General features: G+C 36.8%; 1 long non-coding RNA gene across 1 annotated transcript in view; it reads left to right on the top strand.

Annotated features, from left to right (window-relative positions):
- Positions 1–2,120: 2,120 nt before the first annotated feature.
- Positions 2,121–20,098, top strand: part of LOC150064646 (uncharacterized) — a 33,104-nt gene continuing 15,126 nt past the window's right edge. The window contains exons 1-2 of the long non-coding RNA XR_016535179.1: positions 2,121–2,220; positions 14,455–14,555. This is a non-coding gene — a long non-coding RNA (uncharacterized LOC150064646). The remainder of the gene's footprint in view (positions 2,221–14,454; positions 14,556–20,098) is intronic.

Below are 20,098 nucleotides of genomic sequence, written 5' to 3'. Positions count from 1 at the left end.
GTGCTTTAGTTGCTCTTATTCAGCCTCACATGAACTTTAAACCTGCCTCACATCCAGTTCACAATCCTTCAGTTGCATATCTCCTGGTAGTGGCTGTAGTGCTGGCATTGTGCCTTACTGTCTGGCTCAACCTGGGAGCCCAGGCCTTGTGTCTCTTCCTGGCAGTGCTCCAGGGGAGAGGTGGCAGGGAGGAGCTCAGAGGTCACTACATGTCCAGAACTTAGATCAACCTCCATCCACCTGAAGCATTGACAGGCTGAGTAATTGGGGGGGGTGAGGAGGGAAAATTATTTCATGAAGGAAAGTCGGCATGATAGCCAAATCTCACACAACCACAGATGGGCTAGGCCCTCTGCTGCTGCGATTTGCTTACATTCTTTTAATAACATGAGCTGTGATTGATAACTCAGGTACATTTCTCTAAAGCTCTACATTAATAATATAACAGTAATCAGAACAAAGTAATTATCTATCTATCCTTACAAATAGGCTTATACATATAGTTATAGATATTGATAGGTATGATGTACATAGATATCTGCATAGATAGATTATACTTATACGTATGGTCTATGAATCTAGTCTGAATTTTACACTCTTAAACATTCTCAAAACAATGACCAAATATTTTTCAACTCACAAATACATTTATCCATCAGCCTTGGTTAGAAATGTTTCACTAGCTACTAGATCATGCTTTTGAATTGGACTGAGTGATGCCTTCTTCGTGAAGTGCTATATAAATATGAAGACCAGAATGGAGATTATCAGAGGTTTGGGAAAGAAGGAGGAAATCGAGGAACTGAAACTATTAGTTAGTGGGAACTATGGTACATTTCTGTAGGCACTCCTTCTATAGAGAGTTTTGGGGTTCTGTGGCACCCAGATTCATAACTGTCACATTACGTGGGCTTTAAAATAGCTGGATGGAAGAATGTTACATGTTCTCATCACAAAACATAGTGAACGTTTATGTGATGCTATGCCTCTCGCTTTACCTTGATCATTACCCCAAGTGCGTATGTACCAGACCATCACATTTGGCAAGTATTGAATAAGTATGCACCAATTATTTCTAGTCAGTCAAAAATAAAATACAATCACCTTTTCTTATGATACCAGAAATAATGCTGTGGACTATGCAAGCGCACGCACATTCCCCAGCAGCTTGGCTTCTGCCAGCTTGGCAGAGCAGGACAGCTTGGCCGGGGGCGGCCTTACATTTCAAGTCAAAGCTGTTCAAGTAGTGAGGAGGATAAATGGAAAAAACAGATTTGGAAAGTATAGGCTCAACGAAGAGCATTATTTCTCCACAAAGAGAATAAAATCAACCAATGCTTTTCGGCTTGGAAAGAACATTAAAAATGAGCTATTTCAATGGTTTCATCTTACAAATGAAAAAAAAAATGTTGACGAGCTTAATTGACCTTTTCAAGATCACATGGAAGATAGTCTAACTTGCTGGGTTCTAACATTTGAGTTTTCCCTTTTATAAATCAGTAGAGCTCCGACTGAGTTTAAATATAAAACCTAACTCTGTTGGGAAATGAGATTTATTTAAATGACACTGAAAAGATAAAGGTTTGACTAGTTAATAAGAAAAGCATATTTCAATGTCTGGATTTTTACTAGGAAGGGAATATTTTAATTTTAATGTCACCATCTTTCCTTATTTTAATTTTGTTTATCCTCGTATCCACAAAGCATAATGCCTGCTAATAATGGAACCATTTTAATATCATGTACATTTTGCCTTCATGGTCTATGGGAGCTTTTGGAGCAAAACTGAGAGGAATCTTCTAGTTGGGGAAAGTTTTGGGCTCCTTCTGAACATCACAGTTACTGTAATATGTACACCAGTACTATGGCAAATATTGCACTATAGTGCTCTATCTTATTAATCCTAGATGGTTTCTAGACAGCTTCTGATTGAGAATTCCTCTTGATACAGGAAACTACCTACCAGAACTAGGCGGCAATGGGATCTAATCCCAGCTCTCAGGTCCCCAAGGCCTCCCCAGCTTCAGAGTTAGCTCCAGGATCAGCTGAGATTTTAATTGCTACTGCACTGCAAATCATCTCCCTCTTAGCGATTCTTTCCGACTTCTCCACAGGCCCATCTCTGGAGAGGCCTCTTCCACGAAGTCTCTGAATTTCGTCTTCTTCTCGGTGTCTGATTCTAGATAAGCTCATCCCAGATAGCTGATGCTGGAAATGGTGGTAAGAAGCAGATCGGGCACCACTCAATCAGCAATATTAAATCCCTTCACTAATGGTTCATGGTTCCTGGATGTTAAAAGGTTGCACATGTTGAAGAGTTAAAGCTCTCTGTCTCTGTCTCTCTCTGTGTGTCTCTGTCTCTGTCTCTCTCTGTGTGTCTGGGTCTGTCTGTCTGTCTGTCTGTCTGTCTCTCTCTCTCTCTCTCTCTCTCTCTCTCTCTCTCTCTCTCTCTCTCTCTCTCTCTCTCTCTCTCTCTCTCTCTCTCTCTCTCCCTCCCTCCCTCCCTCCCTCCCTCCCTCCCTCCCTCCCTCCCTCCCTCTCTCTCCCTCCAGTAGAGAGCTGGTGGGAGGTGATGGTGAACTGGGAGAAATGCTGGTATAGTCATTCTCTACTCCTGGAGGGCTGTGAGGAAAAGCTAATCAATGGCACACTGTGTGGAAGGGACTGCTGTTGGTAGGCAGCTACTTACTGAGGCTCAGGAGCAGGTGTCTGAGACCGTCTCCACACCTTGTAATGTAGCCTGCCTCTGAAGGACGCATTTGGATAAGCAAACATGTGCAAGTGAATCCATGACCTAACATTTAGCAGAAAGGATGGACTCTTAATTGACTTTGTTCCTCTAACCCAGGGAGTAACACTTCATTTCTCCTGGTAGCCTTAACAGTTTTGGCCTTTATGGCCTTATTTAACATTAAATATTGCTGTGTGGCATAGTGGTGGTGGTGTTTATTTTTATTTTGCTACTGAGCACATTCACTTCTCATTCAGATTATATTGGCATATTTCATGTATTTTTTAAATTAAAAATTTCTAAAACAAATTTTAACACTATTTTCCTATTTTTTTCTTGCAATCAAATGTTGTGATCTATATATTATTTTTTTTTAATTTTGCATTTTGCCAGTCCTAGGGCTTGAACTCAGGGCCTGGATACTGACCTTGAGTTTTCTCAGATCTAGTGTTCTACCACTTGAGCCACAGCACCACTTCCAGCTTTTTCTGTGTATGTGGTACCAAGGGATTGAACCTAGTGCATGCTAGGCAAGCACTCTACTACTCATGGATATTCTGCATTTCCTTTACAAGCAAGCATTAGTTGTGGTCCTCAGTTGTGTGCAGGGCCCAGAACTTAAGGAATAACATTTAACAAGTAAAAAGGAGTGTGTTCATGGAAACACCATTGTTCTGAAACACATCCAAATTACTGTCAGGACTCCAGAGATGACTTCCAAGCACTGTGACAGAATTTCAGTTAAGGTTATTAAAAGAATACCTATGATGATTTATTGGTTAATTGGTTGCCATATATTACTGAGGAACTGTACATATCTACCAGGAGATTTCCTCCTCTTCAATACGATGCAATTCCTAGCTTTCTAGTCACTATAACTTGGTTTTTAATTAAACCAAAGTGCTTGCTAACTTGATTATTCTTCTTAATATTCTTCCTCAATAAAATATATGTCTGTCACCACCTTTTAATATATACTTCCATGAACAGCTGTTTAGTAAGTACTTTTGGAGATGTATATACTATTTTAAGTATAAAATTTGAATGAGCCTCATTTTACGCTTAGATGATTAATTAAAAATATCCTCCCAGTTTAGATGTTTGAATTTCCTACCTTGTAGATCATCTTTGGACTGAGCTCTGACAAGAGCAAATACTATATTTAATCATTGTAACTTCTTTCTTAGGGAAATTTATGCTACTTTAACAAATTTTCCTTTCCTTCAGGCCAAAATAGACTGTTACTAATTATAATATAAAATCTGTTTAATCCACATTAGAAATGTGGGTTATCAGAAAAATGCCAACTAAAATTCATCTAAGTTTTATTTTTCACCTATACTTGTAACAAATAAGTGTGCCAGTCTCTAAAATTTATTCGCTGAGGGAAAGGTACTAATTTTTCCATGTCATTTTAAAATGGTGAAAGGAAGTATATTGGTAAGCTATTTTAGCATATCAATTTTCTGGTAGCCAGATTTCTGTTGATGTGATGTATAGAATCAAACATTTCCATACTCATTCCTCTAGTGTTTTATTTTCATCAGAAGCTTCTCTGTCAAATTGTAATGAAAAGATAATTTCCAGGGTTCCCAAGACCTTGTTACATGTAGATGGCTTTCCTTCTCTTTCACTTAAATTTGTTGGGTTCTAAGAACAAATGCAAATTGTGCCCATTTAGTTGACTTACTCTGGTCAGATGAAAGCCTTAGATGAAATTCAAGTTCTTCATGTGCTGAGTTTTAGTTTATCTGAGGAAGATTCACACAGGTCTAGACGTTGGAGAGAGGGAATGGCCTACTGGCCATGCACAAACAAGCACTCTGTTTTTAAAATTATAAATTATTAGCATAATATTTGTACTAATTAATCAACCGTCTGTGATCTCAGTTTACATGACTGCCTTGTGCATTAAATCTGTCTATTAATCCAAGTTGTTCTGCTCACTCCTGTCCTTGTCTCTGAATCATTTCCAGTGCCCTATTTGACACCTGCTGGGCTGCTGATGGAGGAGCATCTTGTTTTTCAGGACTGCCATGTGTTTGTGTGGAGGAAGTAGAATAGGTCAACTTCCTTGACACAAAACCTACTGGGCTTAATGAGATTTAGTTAGGGTTTGAATTCCCACTCCTCCTGCAAGACTATGTTTTCCAGACTACTGGAAATCTTAATTTGGAGAATTTTTCTCCAATCTTGTTTAATTGTTATTGTGCAGTAGCAATTTGTGTGTTTGTGTGTGTGTGTGTGTGTGTGTGTTTCTTACTTGGTACACCAAAAGTATTTCTGTTATTGAAATATGAAATGCTTATTTAACAGTTTTCTATCCATCTGTTTAATCCATGTTACTGTTATGGATTTCAATGAATTTCTGATATTAATAATATTTGTAACTCTAAACTTTAGTATTAATATCATTATCTAATATTTATTACTTGCAGACTGATTTTTCAACATATAATTTGTGTAGGATATGCCAATCAAATTCATTAAAAATTTATAATTCTAACAATTATCCAGTATCAAGAAATATAACATCCATATCATAGCATTAACAAAGCAGACAATAGTACATATAAGTTTGTAATTAAGAAACAGAAATGGGCTTATAACTTTTCCTCACTAGCTTAATCTTCTACAAGTATGTGTGTATGTGTATGTGTCCATAAGAGGGATTTGACAGGTGGGTGATAAAAGTTGATTCATGGTGGTGATAAAGAAATAGAAGTCAGTACTCACTTGGGCTCAGGTGTCATCCTTTGCCTCGATGGCAAACTCAGACTCATAATTTCTCTGCATTCATAATCCATTAGAAAAAATATTATCATATTATCAAGTCCATCTGCCTATTGCTGGTTTTCATTAAGTGCATTTGTATGTGTGTTTATATATGTGTGGTTTGTGTGTGTTATGTGTCTTTGTAGAAACAGAATAATCTTATAAAATACCGATACTATAATCAGTAGAAAACTTGGGCTCTCCTAGCAGAGATTTACAATAGAGCAAAACCTAGATATATAAGGCCATAAAGTATGACGCTAAATGAAAGGACCTCCAGGATATAGAAACAAAAGCCATATAATGAGTGATTGTTGTCCTTAATGTACTATGTTATTTCTCATCTCTTTTGCTGTTCCTTGGTTATCTCATATGGTTACAGTGTTTTACCTTGTTATCTGATATACTTTATATATGCTTATTTGGTTATTTGAAATAGGATAGGGAAGGAGGGAAAGCAAGATGAGGGGTGGGGGTGAGGGGAGGGAAATGGGGACCAAGACATGAGAAAGGGTATCAATGAATGTGAAGTAATACACTTTCTATCTGGTGAATATAATGTAATCCTTCTATTAATTACAAAAAAACATATGAAAAAACACCCAAAAAAACAACAAAAACCCAAACAACTATATATTGAACATTCATTGATTTTTACTGATTTGACAAAAATCTGCATTATTAAAAGACAGGTAACAAAAATGTCGATAATATAACATTATTTTTATATTATAATGTATTAAAGGTAAATCCTGTGCCATAGTATGATAAATAAAATTTTCAGCTTGCTTTGGTTTGCTCATAAAGCTTAATTATTTCTTCTGTATAGTTCTTTGTTTGTAAATATGTAAAGCATATTTGTCATACTGTCATATTGATACAACCAAATGGTTCACAAATAAATAATTATAGTATTCAAGGTCCTCGGTTTTTCAGTATTAGGTTTAATTTAATCACTCTGAATTTAACTGCTTGGATTACAAAAAGTTGGTGGAGTATGATGTCATTGGACTACCAAAAAAATAACCTCATGCAAGATTAATACGAGTCTAACATTAAATTCTTCCTTGAAATGATTTCAACTTCATATTTAAGTCCATATGCACATTACTCATCTGAAGATCTTATTGCACTGTATGAAAGCAAAGACAGTGAAATAATTTTGATACATTTTAAAATATGAACAACTTCATGTGAACCTACTTGTCTTTCTCATTTTGCATCTATCACAATCTCTCTGATAGCTGAAGACTTGCTCAAATTCAAATGTAAAGTATTGCCTTGCATTCTCTGACCTTTTCATTTTGTATTTATATATATATTGCTCCCTGCATTAGTTTCATTCTCTGACTCCCTTTCTAGATCAGCTTATTTAAATAAGGGACTCAAACATTCTGCTAAGCTTATTTTTAACCTATTGAAATTCATACCTTTCAACTTGGAGGCACCTTTTCATATCGGTAGAACAAAAATTGGCTTTGAAAATAAACAAGCACAGGTTCCAATTCTGACTTCACTCATATCAGCTATACAACCTTCAATCAGTCATTCCTTTTGATTTATATATTTTCAAAACAGAAATTGATAAACAAAACAGAGTAAAATATGTTACTTCTAGTTATATCTTAGCTAAATATTTCTGCTAAAAAACCATCCTTTCTCACCGACCCAAAATTAATATAGGAATTTGGTTAACTCCCTTATGAGCTCTTTCTACATATTCACTGTTGGTTAGAGAAATGAACACCAAGCATCTATGGGACCAGTAGTTTGATCTTGGCTGGAATTGAATTCATATTTAATTATTTTTATCTCAACTTCAGATCACACTACAGTAAATCAATTCATGACCATATCCCCGTGAAGTAGCTGAATGTTCTCTCTAAATTGTCAACCAAGTTAGCTGCCTTTGGTAGTAATATTTCCGTGTGTGTGTGTGTGTGTGTGTGTGTGTGTGTGTGTGTGTGTGTTATCATAGCATCCCTCTGGCTGATGACATAGCATCTCTTTTTCACCACATTTTCCAGATCTAGTAAAAGCCAAAATGTTCAACCTGCATATGAGATGATAACTTTCTCATGGGGACAACTGAGCTTGGCCTGTTGATCTTCTCTTCAGCCTTGTCAATGATTGCTGGGATGTTCATTTCTGTCCCATCATCTCCTTTGGTCACAGTCAATGAGTCCTGTAAGTGAATCACCACTGGATTTCCCAATTGGTTGTTCATTGTTCTTAAAATGCATCCTTGGGACTGCAGTCACCTGGCAGATTTCCTTACCTCATGTAGAATAAACACTCCATTATTCCCATTTCTCTCGATAACTGAAATTTGTCTGCCATCTGTTATTATAACTCAAATAATCCAGTTTAGTGTGGCTCACCACTTTTCCCAGTAGTCTTTGATCTATCCTAACAACATATATACTTCTAATCTTGTGGTCCTTGTAAGACTTTCTATCCTGCATCCCAGCAGTGTTTCTGATGAGGTAAGTTGTCCATAGCTTCCTTTACTTCCCAGCGTCCTCAGGATGGAGTTTTACAGACACTCCCCAGTCCTCCGAAACCAGACATTGCATAGATTGTGAGTTGCTTCTTTGCTTAGTTTTTTCCTCTTCTGGTAGATCCCATGTTTTCAGAGCTTGGATAGGTTGCAGACACAGGACAGGGTGAGAGTAGATTCTAAGGAGTCTCTTGTTCGTTCCAGGCCCAAATCCTCTGATTTATCTTCAGAAAGGTGATGGCTCACTAACCCCTAAGGACATAAATTTATGTGCTGCTGTCCTGACACCAATGACTCTTATCTGACATATTCCTAACTATAGCCCAGTGATCCTGCCTAATTGGAGAATTGTTCCTAGGGTTTACACTTAATTGGACCTATGAAGTCGGATAGGAAAGGAATAAAATAAGATGAGGGATGAGGGTGGGTAGAGGGAAATGGGGACCAAGACATGAGAAAGGGTATCAATGTATGTGAAGCAATGCACCTTCTATCTGGTGAAAATAATGTAACCCTTCTATTAATTACAATAAAAATATATGGGAAAAAAGAATTAAGTTTGTCTTTATTCTTTTTCTACAAGATTTAGATGATGAAAGCCTTATATACTTAAAAGGGAGTTATTTTATCCTCCATTTATGAATTTATTTATTTACTAAATCTTAATGAACCACTCAAATAATGACATTTATTTCCACTTGTCATTCTTTGACAGGACTAAGGTTTGAATTTGGGGTCATTTTCTTCTGAAGCAGGTCCTTGGCTGCTGGAAGCCATGATCTCAGCTCTTTCTTCCTTGCTTCCTGTCTCTCTCTCTCTCTCTCTCTCTCTCTCTCTCTCTCTCTCTCTCTCTCTCTCTCTCTCTCTCTCTCTCTTTCTTTCATTTTAAGATAGTTTAGCAATTTTGCCCAGGGCTTGTCTCAGGTTTCAATCTTCGCGCTTATTCAGCCATGTAGCTAGAAATATAAATGCATAACATGCCTAACATATTTGTTGTGATGCATGTCTCGCCATTTTTGTCAGTACTGACACTTGAACTCAAAGCTCATTTTGCTTCCCAAAGCCTGATGCTATACCACCTAAGTCATGCTTGCAGTTATTCACTTTGGTGGTTAATTGAAGATTAAGTCTCAGAGACTTTTCTGCTTGGGCTGGCTTTGATCTGTGTTATACCAGGTGTCTATCTCATGAGCAGTTATGGGTATAAGTGTGAGCAGTAGGTGGGCAGCTAGATTTTTGTTCAACTGGCCTTGAGTTACAAATCTCCCATCTCTTCTCTCACTCTCAAGAGTTAGAATTACAGGCTGGTCCCAATTCATTATTATATAATAATTCTTTTTCCATAATATTTCTCATTACACTCAATATATTTGATTGTACTGCTAGTCAAATTCACTAATGAAAGTTTAACAACTGCAGTTCAGGCTCTGAGACATCCATGCTCCATATACCACTAGAAATAAAGCCTTCTGCAAGGAATGTGGATCCAGTTACAACATGTTTTCTAAAATCTGCTTTGCTGGATACTATACGCTGTAAACCAAGGCAAGTCCATTGAGACCTGGATAAAGATGTACCAAACAAGGTAGAATTTGTGAAATCTACACACATTTTTGGCCAGTCCTGGGCTTGAGCTCAGGGCCTGAGCACTGTCCTTGGACTTTCTCAAGGCTCTACCACTTGAGCCTCAGCACCACTTCCAGGTTTTTTCTATGTATGTGGTACCGAAGAATAGAACCTGGGTCTTCATGCATGCTATGAAAACACTCTACCACTAGGCCAAACTCTCAGCCCCCACATATATATTTTTTGAAGAAGGGGAGAAAGGTGGTATAGAGGAAGAGAAATTGTGCTTTAGTGGCATCATAATAAAACACAAGATCATTCTGTGAGTTATGAATCTTCCTTCCCCACTAGTCATCAAATGTGGCTTGTATGACGTTGGAAGTGTGCCTGAACTTGGCCATTCCTTGTTTCATTCAGGAAATCCAGGTAGGAAAGTGACATTGTAGAAAGTCTGTAAGAGCATTCCCAGGATCAGAGACACAAGTTCTTCTCTTGCAGAGAGTTTGAATCTATGTGGCACAGCCTATAGTCCAGAACACACTGCAGAAGGAACAATGTAAAAGGAGAATGGCACCAGGTTGTACCTGGATTGAACAAGCACCAGCATAGAATAATAGATGCTGATTGCAGTCCTGTTCGCATTGTTGGCTAGACAGAGAGACAATGGAGAATTATAAATATTTTTCTTCTTTTTCAAAGTTATAGCATCCCTGTCAATAACCATTTTGTTGATCTCACATAGAATCGATGCTTTAGAATGAATTTAAAATATTACATGCACCTTTGTATGGATAATATATGTCATACACAATATATTATACAGCAGGTAAGACATGTAATGTCTTACTATATATAATGTAGCATAAATACTACATTATACTACATTACATCTAGTATTTATAATACTTATTTTAGAAACAGTTTTACTCCTCATATTTGGTAAATCAGGTAACCAAAAAATTGACTATCAAATCTCATTATTGCTTTATGTCATTCTCTAGTGAAAACAAATAGTTAAAAGTGACTGTAAGAAGCCAGGCACTGGTGACTTATGGTTGTAATCCTAGCTACTCAGGAAGCAAAGATCTGAGGACTGTGGTTCAAAGCCAGCCTGAATATGGAAGTCCGAGACTTTTATTTCCAGTTAATTATCAGAAGCACCAGAAGTGGTGCTTTGGCTCAAGTTGCAGAACGTACTAGCCCGGAGCTGAGGAGCTCAGGGACAGTGCCCAAACCCAGAGTTCAAGCCCCAGGACCATCAACAACAAAATGTTAGAAATGATCAGCAAAATAAGAGAAATGATTATACATAGTTCCTTCCCACTCCTGTATATCTGCAGTTTTGTAGGTTAGAGGAAGCCTTTCTCATTCTCCATAGGTATTGATTTCCTATGAATCAAATAATATAAAACATCTTGGTAGAATAAAAAAGGTATTTTAGCTACTAAATGTCCTGTATTGTATTGTATTGCTTTGAATTATAGAGGATTGAGAGAAAAACTAGGGATTTAATGCTCCATCATACTCAAATTCTGACCTTGACAAAGAGCACGCAGGTGGGATCCAGTGAATACAATGGGTTTTGTGTTCCATCAAAATTCAGTGAAAAAATATGTCTTTGCTTTCTAGTCTAGCATGAAATTCTATAAAAGAGATACAAGAAGTCAAGCAGAACTGGAACCTAGTACTCCATAACAGTAAGCAATGCAAAGCACAATTTTTGTTTGGGGATCAAAGGCAGAAGGAGACACGCGTGACTGCTATTTGTGGATGAGTAATTGCTGAGGACATTGAAGGGTTATTGAAGATCACAATGTGAGCATGACCAGAAAATGCTAAGCAAGGATGTATCTACCGTGGCCCGGTATATGTCATCTATGCCAACTAGTTCTTGTCAAAAATATGAAAAGCTTTCTGCATCTTGTTGTCTTTATTCATGGCTTATATTACAGAAATATCAATTGTTAAGGTTTGCAATGGTGATGGGCCCAATATTCTATGACGAGAGGATGTATTGTGTATCTTTTCAATGCACTCTGCTATTTGTTTCATCCCAGTACATTGGCAGCTGTGGCAGAGACAAAGATGAGAAAGGGATGGAGTAGGGGAATAGTAACCATTTGAAACAGGAGCAGAGAAATCGCCTTCAATGGAATTTCCTGTTGAACTTTGTAACGGTTCATTGTTTCTGCTTGTGTATTTTTTATGCGAAACCAGAGCCAAATAAACCAATCCATGACCAGCTTTGTCTGCCAAATGTATTGAACATTTATACTCTTCACCTCACAGGCTTGTCATTTCAGTTTCTCCTTGCAGATGGTACATCCATTTCCCTGAGACACAGCTCCGGCAGAGTAACTTTCCACATTTCCCCTTAAGTCAAAGTTCACTCTCAAAATACACATCGCCACTGCTTCAGGCTCCCAGCCAGTTGCCCACCCATCAGCTTGCCATCACTGTGCATTTCAGGCCACCTTCACAAAGCCATGTGCTTAGTTATCAGCTACGGTTGTAATACTGAGTGTAATAGAGATAAAAGTATAGTGTTGAGGGATCAGCTTCTATTTTTTTGAGCAATAGCTCTGGGCCAAAAACCTTAAATATCTTTAAGACAGTAAATAGGAAATGAGAGATAACAGGCATTCATCTTCAATAGTTTGCCTTAAAATGTCATGTCAAAAAAGAGGATTTAGTGCAGTTAAATGTGTTTAGTTAGGATACATCTATGAAGAAATGAAACCATTTGATTTCAGTCACAAACAATGAGATATATATCCCCACTGGCGACTTTAAATGCTTATAAAAAGCATTCAGGTCTTGGTGGTATTTTATTTTATTTTTGTCAATTTTGGGGCTTGAACTCAGAGCCCGGGCATTGTGCTTGGGACTTTTCACTGAAATTTTAAAAGTCAAATTTTATATCTGCATTAAGGTATCAAAGTATTATTTTATGTCTAAATTTCATAATCAAATAATTATATTCTTAGCTTGGCAATGGCGTGCCATCCTGGAGTTAATTTCTTGAGAGTATCATGATAATAATAAATATTTTAAAGCTATTTCATTATAAGATGTCTTAAAATCAGAAACATAGGTTAGGGGAGATTCTGGAAGTGACACAAAACAAGAAAAAGCATATGTAACAGAGAATTTGAGAATGAGGCATGGCGGTTTGTGCTTGTAGTCTCTATAGTTGGGAAAATCAGGATAGAGGATTATGAGTTTCAGGCAGCCTGAGTTATATGAGAGACTTTCTCACAAATCCCAAAGGATAACAGATAGCAAACAGAAAAACATAAAAGGGAAAACCTAGGCAAAAGAATATAGTTCATGTCAGTTTAGAGCATCCTTAGTCAATCTAAAAACATATAGTAGATGACTTTCGGGTTATCCAGCCACTTGCATTTTCTCTAGATAAGATGACTTGTGAGGGCAATGAGTCCAGAAGCGTTTCAAACTTTTACCAGAAAATAGTTCAAGTAACATCTATGGACATCATCAAGTGAGGAAAGGCTTACAAACAAATACTGCTGGTGCGTGTCCTTAGCACTGGTTTAGTTCCACCAGTTGAAACAAAGAGTGCTGAATTTCAATGATCCTAGTGGAAAGCATTGGTCCCGTTGTTAAATGACCTTTCTATGTCCTAGACAATCTCTGAGGACTCGTCAATACATTCTTATTTACACGGGGAGGATATGATCACCCTGTTTTATACCATAGTAATAAAATCATTTTTAGGGTTGGTAATGTGGTTTAGAAGTAGAGTGCTTGCCTAGAAGACATGAAGCCCAAGGCTCAATTCCTCAGTACCACATAAACAGAAAAAGCCAGAAGAATAGAGTCATTTTTAATTTTGTTTAAGCTAATGTTCAGCGGCAATCACATTCTCCTTATTTTGTTTTATTCATCCACTATCTCAAACTACCATGTGTATTTCCCTATTTATACATTTCTATTAAATTTATTAAAGATAAATTTTAAATGTAGTAAAATAGATTTAAATAACGTTTGATATACAACTGTGCATGTAAACCAATAGGACTTGTCAACTGTTGGTGACAGACACGAAGATTCTAAGGGGACAACACCGAATATCTGAGTATGACAGTTTGAGGTAGAATATCTCTGTAGAGCTCAGGCTAGCCTGGAACTCATGGTTCTTCTGCCTCTTAAAGTGCTGAGATTGAAGGTATGAACCACCACATCAAACAATAATTCCTATCTTCATCTATCTTCATATGAACACATCTAGTAAAATGGCATCATCTTCATCATCTATGAATTTCCAATTTCAAAATCCATATATCTAACTCCATTCATTAGATTACTTTCTCACTGTATATAAATACTGAGAAAAGTTTATATTCTAACACAATGCTTTTCCTTCTTCTCTCTCACCCTCCTTCCTTTCCTCCCTCCCTCCCTTCCTCCCTCCCTCCCTCCCTGCCTCTCTCCCTTCTTTCCTTCTTTTCTCTCTTCCCTCTTCCTTTTCCCTCTCTTTCTTTCAGTTTTTTAATGTACCAACACTGGAGGTTGAACTCATGGAGCCTGTTCTCTCTCTTGGTGTCATCTTCTCTCAAGGATAGTCCTTAATCACTTGAGCCATGCATCCAGTTCCAAATTTTGTTGACCAATTGGACACACTGGTCTCAAGAGTTTGTCAGGACTGGTTCCAAACTGAGATCTGCGGTTTCAGCCCCCTGAGAAGCTTGAATTATAGACATGAGCTCTTAGGAATTGTTCAAACAATATTTTTCTTCCACTAATGTCAATTGTGTGTCAATTGTGTGTGTATTTGTGTGAGCTCAGTATCCTTGCTAAAACTTACTTTATAAGAAAAAGTCTGATATCTGTGGCATTAACATTTAGTTTTGTCATGCAGCTCATTTAAATGGCACTGCTTCTCAATATACAGAAAAAAACTGGCTCAAGATTCGGCCATGGAGGAGGTTGGATGATTCGACGTCATTGGAACACCATCAGGTAGACTACTGTGTACACTTATAAGGAATGACCAATGTTTCCCATTATTGTTTCCATGAGCCCCCCCCCCCGAAAAACAAATGTTTGTCCCAGGCAAACAATCATGGTTTTAATAAATTGAAGGTTACTATTACTGTTTGGCTAATTTAAGTTTCTAATATATATATATATATACACACACATATATCCCTTCAAAATATTGATCATGGAGAGAATGGAGTGAACAATTTTGTCTAATAAAGAGAAATAGGCTTAATGCTGCCCACATAGAATTTTTGCAAATGCGTATTTCTGAATCTCTAAGTGATTAAAATCTTCAGAAAGGGAACTAGATTTCACAAACAGAATTTAAAGTTGCAGCAATGACAAAAGTCCAGTAGCAGGTTTCGGTTTCCTTTTCCAAAAGATGGATGCTTTGTGGTAGGAATTGTGCAGAAGAAGGGCAGAGCTATTGTGAGGACTTCTAGGAGCAGCTACTGTGGCACCTTGCACAGCCATGCAAAATAATTAACTTAGCTGCAAGACTGCACGAGAGCAGCCGGATTTTGTGAATTCAGGAGAAGAGATCAATACATGCATAATTTAATGGACCTGCGATGAAACTTCATCTATGCCTCAAGTGAACATGTGTGCTTTTAGTTAGATGATGGATAGCCATTTCATGGCAGACATGTATGTTTCTTCAAGAAGCATAAATATGAGGAGAGTATTATGAGTGTGTGATACTGAAAGGTTCTCCTCAAAGTGACTCATTCAGGGAAAGCTAATGTGAATATATACTGTACCCTGTTCCTCTTTGGCCACAGCATGATATGAAAGTCTATGGAATTAGTTTTGTTTTCCGTTCAGTGATGGACTTCTACATTCTGGAAATAAGGATGGCTTTAGTATTGTCATTTGCCTCTTCTATTTCTTTAAAGAATGACATTGGGATATTGATGGGTATTGCGTTGAATTTGTACATAGCCCTTGGCAAGATTGTCATTTTCACGATGTTGATTCTTCCAGTCCAGGAGCATGGAAGGTTCTTCCATTTCCTCAGTTCTGCTTTAATTTCCTTTTTCAGGGTTTTAAAGTTTTCATCAAAAAGGTCCTTTACATTCTTAGTTAAGGTAATTCCTAGGTACTTTATTTTCTTTGAGGCTATTGCGAAAGGAGTTGCTTTCCTGATTGTTGCCTCCTTCCTCTCACTGTTGGCATAGATGAAGGCAGTTGATTTTTGAGGGTTAATTTTATAGCCTGCTACCCTTCCAAAGTTTTGAATCCGTTCAAGGAGCTTGGGAGTAGAGTCTATAGGGTTCTTTAAATACAGGATCATGTCATCTGCAAAGAGGGATAGTTTTACTTCCTCTTTCCCTACTTGGATCCCCTTTATGCTTGCTTCTTGCCTTATTGCACTGGCTAGGAATTGTAATGCCATGTTAAAGAGTAGTGGACAGAGTGGGCATCCTTGTCTCGTTCCTGATTTTAGAGGGAATGGCTTTAGCTTTTGCCATTAAGTGTAATACTAGCAGTGGGTTTGTCATACACAGCCCTTATTATATTGAGGAATGTTCCATGGATTCCTAGTTTCTCCAGAGCTTTTAACATAAAGGGGTGTTGGATGTTGTCAAATGCCTTTTCCACATCTATTGAGACAATCATGTGATTTTTGTCCTTGCTCCTGTTGATGTGTTGAATTATATTAATTGATTTGCATATGTTGAACCAGCTTTGCCTCCCTGTGATGAATCCTATCTGATCATTAAGATTCTTTGACTGTGTCTATCAACTATTTTCAAAAACAATTCTTTTAGGCTTTTTAATTCTCTCAGATTTGTGCATATATGCATGTGCATACATACTTGTATGGACCTATTATGAATTATGTATGAGTATTACATACTTATGTATATACATAAATATATGAATATATATTACATAAACTGTGAAAAATCACAAATAACTTGCCACTTTGCTAAAGTAGTTTAATAATTCTAGGAGTTTGGGAGTGGAGTTTGTTGGGTCACTCAGATAGAGGATCATGTCATCTGTGAATAGGGATAGTTTAATTTCTTCTTTCCCTATGTGGATTCCTTTTATGTCCTTTTCTTGCCTTATTGCTCTGGCTAACGGTTCCAGCACTATATTGGCGAAAACTGTGAAATTGCTACATGATAAAGTAGGAGAGACACTGGAACTCATAGGAACAGGCAAAAGATTCCTGAACAGAATCCCAGGGTCACAACAGATTGGAGAGAGACTCGATAAATGGGACTACCTAAAAATAAATGTTTCTATACAGATAAAAGCATAGTCGCAAAAGTAGAGAGACAGCCAACCAATTGGGAAAAGATATTTACCAATAATACATCTGACAAATGCTTAATATCCAATATCTACAGGGAACTCAAGAAAGTAATCCCCCCCAAACCCAACAAACCATTCACTAAATGGGCAAGAGAACTAAAGAGAAGAAGAGAGATTAAAATAGCAGAAAAGCATATGAGAAAATGTTCATCATCTATGGTCATAAAGGAAATGCAAATAAAAACAACCGTAAGATACCATCTTACCCCAACAAGAATGGCCAAGATTTTGAACTCAGACAATGACAGTTGCTGGCAGGGTTGTGGAGAAAAAGGAACCCTACTACACTGCTGGTGGGAATGTAGACTAGTTCAGCCACTCCGGAAAGCAGTGTGGAGGTTTCTTAAAGAACTAAAAATTGACCTTCCCTACGATCCTGCCAAACCAATTCTGGGCATCTACCCTGAACATCATAACCCAAGATATGATAAGGGTACCTGCCCAGCTATGTTCACCTCTGCACTATTTACAATAGCCAGGCGATGGAAACAATCCAGATGCCCTACTGCAGATGAATGGATACAGAAAATGTGATTATATATATATATATGTATATATATATATAGTGGAATTCTACATAGCCAACAAGCAAGATAAAATAATGGTATTCGCAGGGAAGTGGATGAATCTAGAGTGAATCATGTTGAGTGAGACAAGACCTAAGGAACAAAAGGTGCATGGTATCCTTAATATGTGGCTATTGGATCCAAAGAGTACAAGAGCGAGGACTCAATAACTGCATACCCAAAGCTATGGACATAGTAATGGAAATATAAACATAACTATATAGACACAAAAACCTATGACTCTATAGACATAATGTTTTATTTCATAAACTAATATGTTTCTATGGCATACAAACCTTTAGCCTAATTTTGATTAAGTTCTAAAAACTAAGTGCCAGTGATTGTATATAGATTCCCTTCTTGAACACTTGTATGTTAAACTTGTCATTTGAAATATGATGTAAAAATCAATGTTAATAAATTCTTTAATAAAAAATTAACTAAAAAGAAATAGGCAAATTTACAACTATAATAGGAGATTTTAGTATATCAAAAATCAAAAATATTTTTAATTGTGGCAAATAAAATCAAGAAATATTAAATTAGTACTATATCTGGAAATGGAACACTTTTACCACTGGAGGTTGGTAATTAATGCACCTGCTTTCTTGTCAGCAATGATTGAGTATTCTTGGATTCCTTCTTTATTCAATGTACTTCTCATAAAAAAACTAGAGCTTAAAATTCATGTTCTTTTAATATTGATCTTTCTGTGATTAGAAATTCTTCATGATGTGAGAAATTGTTAGCTTTAAAGCTTTAAAAGTTTTTGATAATTTGAATGGTCAATTTTCTTTGTCCAATTTATTTTCATAAGCTGAGTATTAAACCAATGGTAGTTATTGGAATTCACTCAACAGAAAAGAATCTTTACCAGCAGCATTGAAATGTATTTGGAAATCTTCCCAGATTGGTGTCTATCACATAAGACTCTTTTTTTATGTGTTCCTCATAGTACTATTGGTACAACTTCAAAACCAAGTTAGCATACATCCTTTGCTGTGTTGCAAAAGACAATCAATCTATGTGTAGCTTATTTGATCCCATCGTTATATGCTTGGAAATTCAGTGACATACTGCTGTCCATTTCTGTCATTTAACGATGAATCTTCTTGCAATTCACATGTTGAAGCCATGATGGTTTCTGAGTTAGTCTTCACTGAAGCTGATACTTTGTGTCAGATATCACTTATCTCCTGGAAACACAAGCATTAATTTAAAACTCTAAGTCAAAAGTCTGAATGGAATTCATTTTTGCAGCAGAAAAGACCAATTTACCATAAATAAGTTCTCTTGAGTTTGACTTATCTTTGCAATTTATAATATAGCTGGAGGTTTAGGGTTCTTCATATTTCTATCTTTGGTGGTATAATTAGGTTGTGTGCCTGGGTGACGATGGTTGCTTTGCATATTGTAAAAGTTTTTTTTTGTTTTTGTTTTTGTTTGTTTGTTTGTTTGTTTGTTTTTGCCAGTCCTGGGCTTGAGCTCAGGGCCTGAGCACTGTCCTTGGACTTTCTCAAGGCTAGAACTCTATCACTTGAGCCTCAGCACCACTTCCGGCTTTTTCCATATATGTGGTACCAAGGAATCGAACCGGGGTTTTCGTGCACGATACGCAAGCACTTTAACCACTAGGCCAAACTCCCAGCCCCCAAGTAAAAGTTTTTTTTTTTAACAGAAATTACAAGAATCATTTATTTTCACAGGATAAGTTTTGTTCCTCACAACGTGTAGTAAGCCAGACTACAAAGCCCCAAAAGTAAGTAAGCCCCCCCCAAAAATATAAGCTTCATAGTTTTTCTTATTTGAAATAAGTAGAATATGTCTATAAATCTACAAATTAATCCAATGGATAGTAAAAGACAAATAATTACACTTGGACGTGATTAATTCAACAGTTCTCTAAGTATTGCACAGAAGGGACCTAGGACCATGTTCTTAGCAGAGAATCACAATGGCTCAGTAGCTATGTGCAGATGACCATATAAAATGATGATTATAGAAATAAACGCCAAGAAATAGAAACAAGAGGGTTTTTAAAATAGTCCTATGTGCAGTTATTTCTTTTTTCTTTACAGTTTCCCCTTTGGTTTATTCCCTGTTGTCAGTGTTTTTTATTTCTGTACCTTTTGTCTTGCATGTAAGTTTATCTAATTCAGGGAGGGGAAAGAGAATCACAGAAATGGTGAGACAGAGGATGAACCAATACAACAATGATACTCACTAGATACTATATTGAAAATGGCCTTTACAACTTGAAAGAGGCAGTGGGTGGGGAGAAAATATGGAAGGGGGTAACAGTGTTCAAAAAAGATATGTACTCATCACCTGACTCATATAGCTGTAACCCCTCTGTACATTACCTTTACAATAAAATTTAAATTAAAAGAAATTCCAATAGTAACATACCTAGTTTGTAGTATTTTTTGTGATTGATCTGACTTGAATCTGAGACTGTTCTGCCTACCAACTATTTTATTTTGTATAATCACAGTAATAATTTGGCTCTCAGTTTTATATCTGTTAAAGAGCAAACTTAGCTTATGCTATATTCTCAGCCTTAGAATATATTAATTTAAATGGCTAAAGTTTTTAATTTTAAGTTAAATTTCTTTTTTTGAGTGTGAT

Source organism: Megascapheus bottae, chromosome 4, assembly GCF_031878675.1.
Source record: "Megascapheus bottae isolate mThoBot1 chromosome 4, mThoBot2.hap1, whole genome shotgun sequence".
Taxonomy (NCBI): domain Eukaryota; kingdom Metazoa; phylum Chordata; class Mammalia; order Rodentia; family Geomyidae; genus Megascapheus; species Megascapheus bottae.
This window is presented reverse-complemented; position numbering and strand designations above follow the sequence as displayed.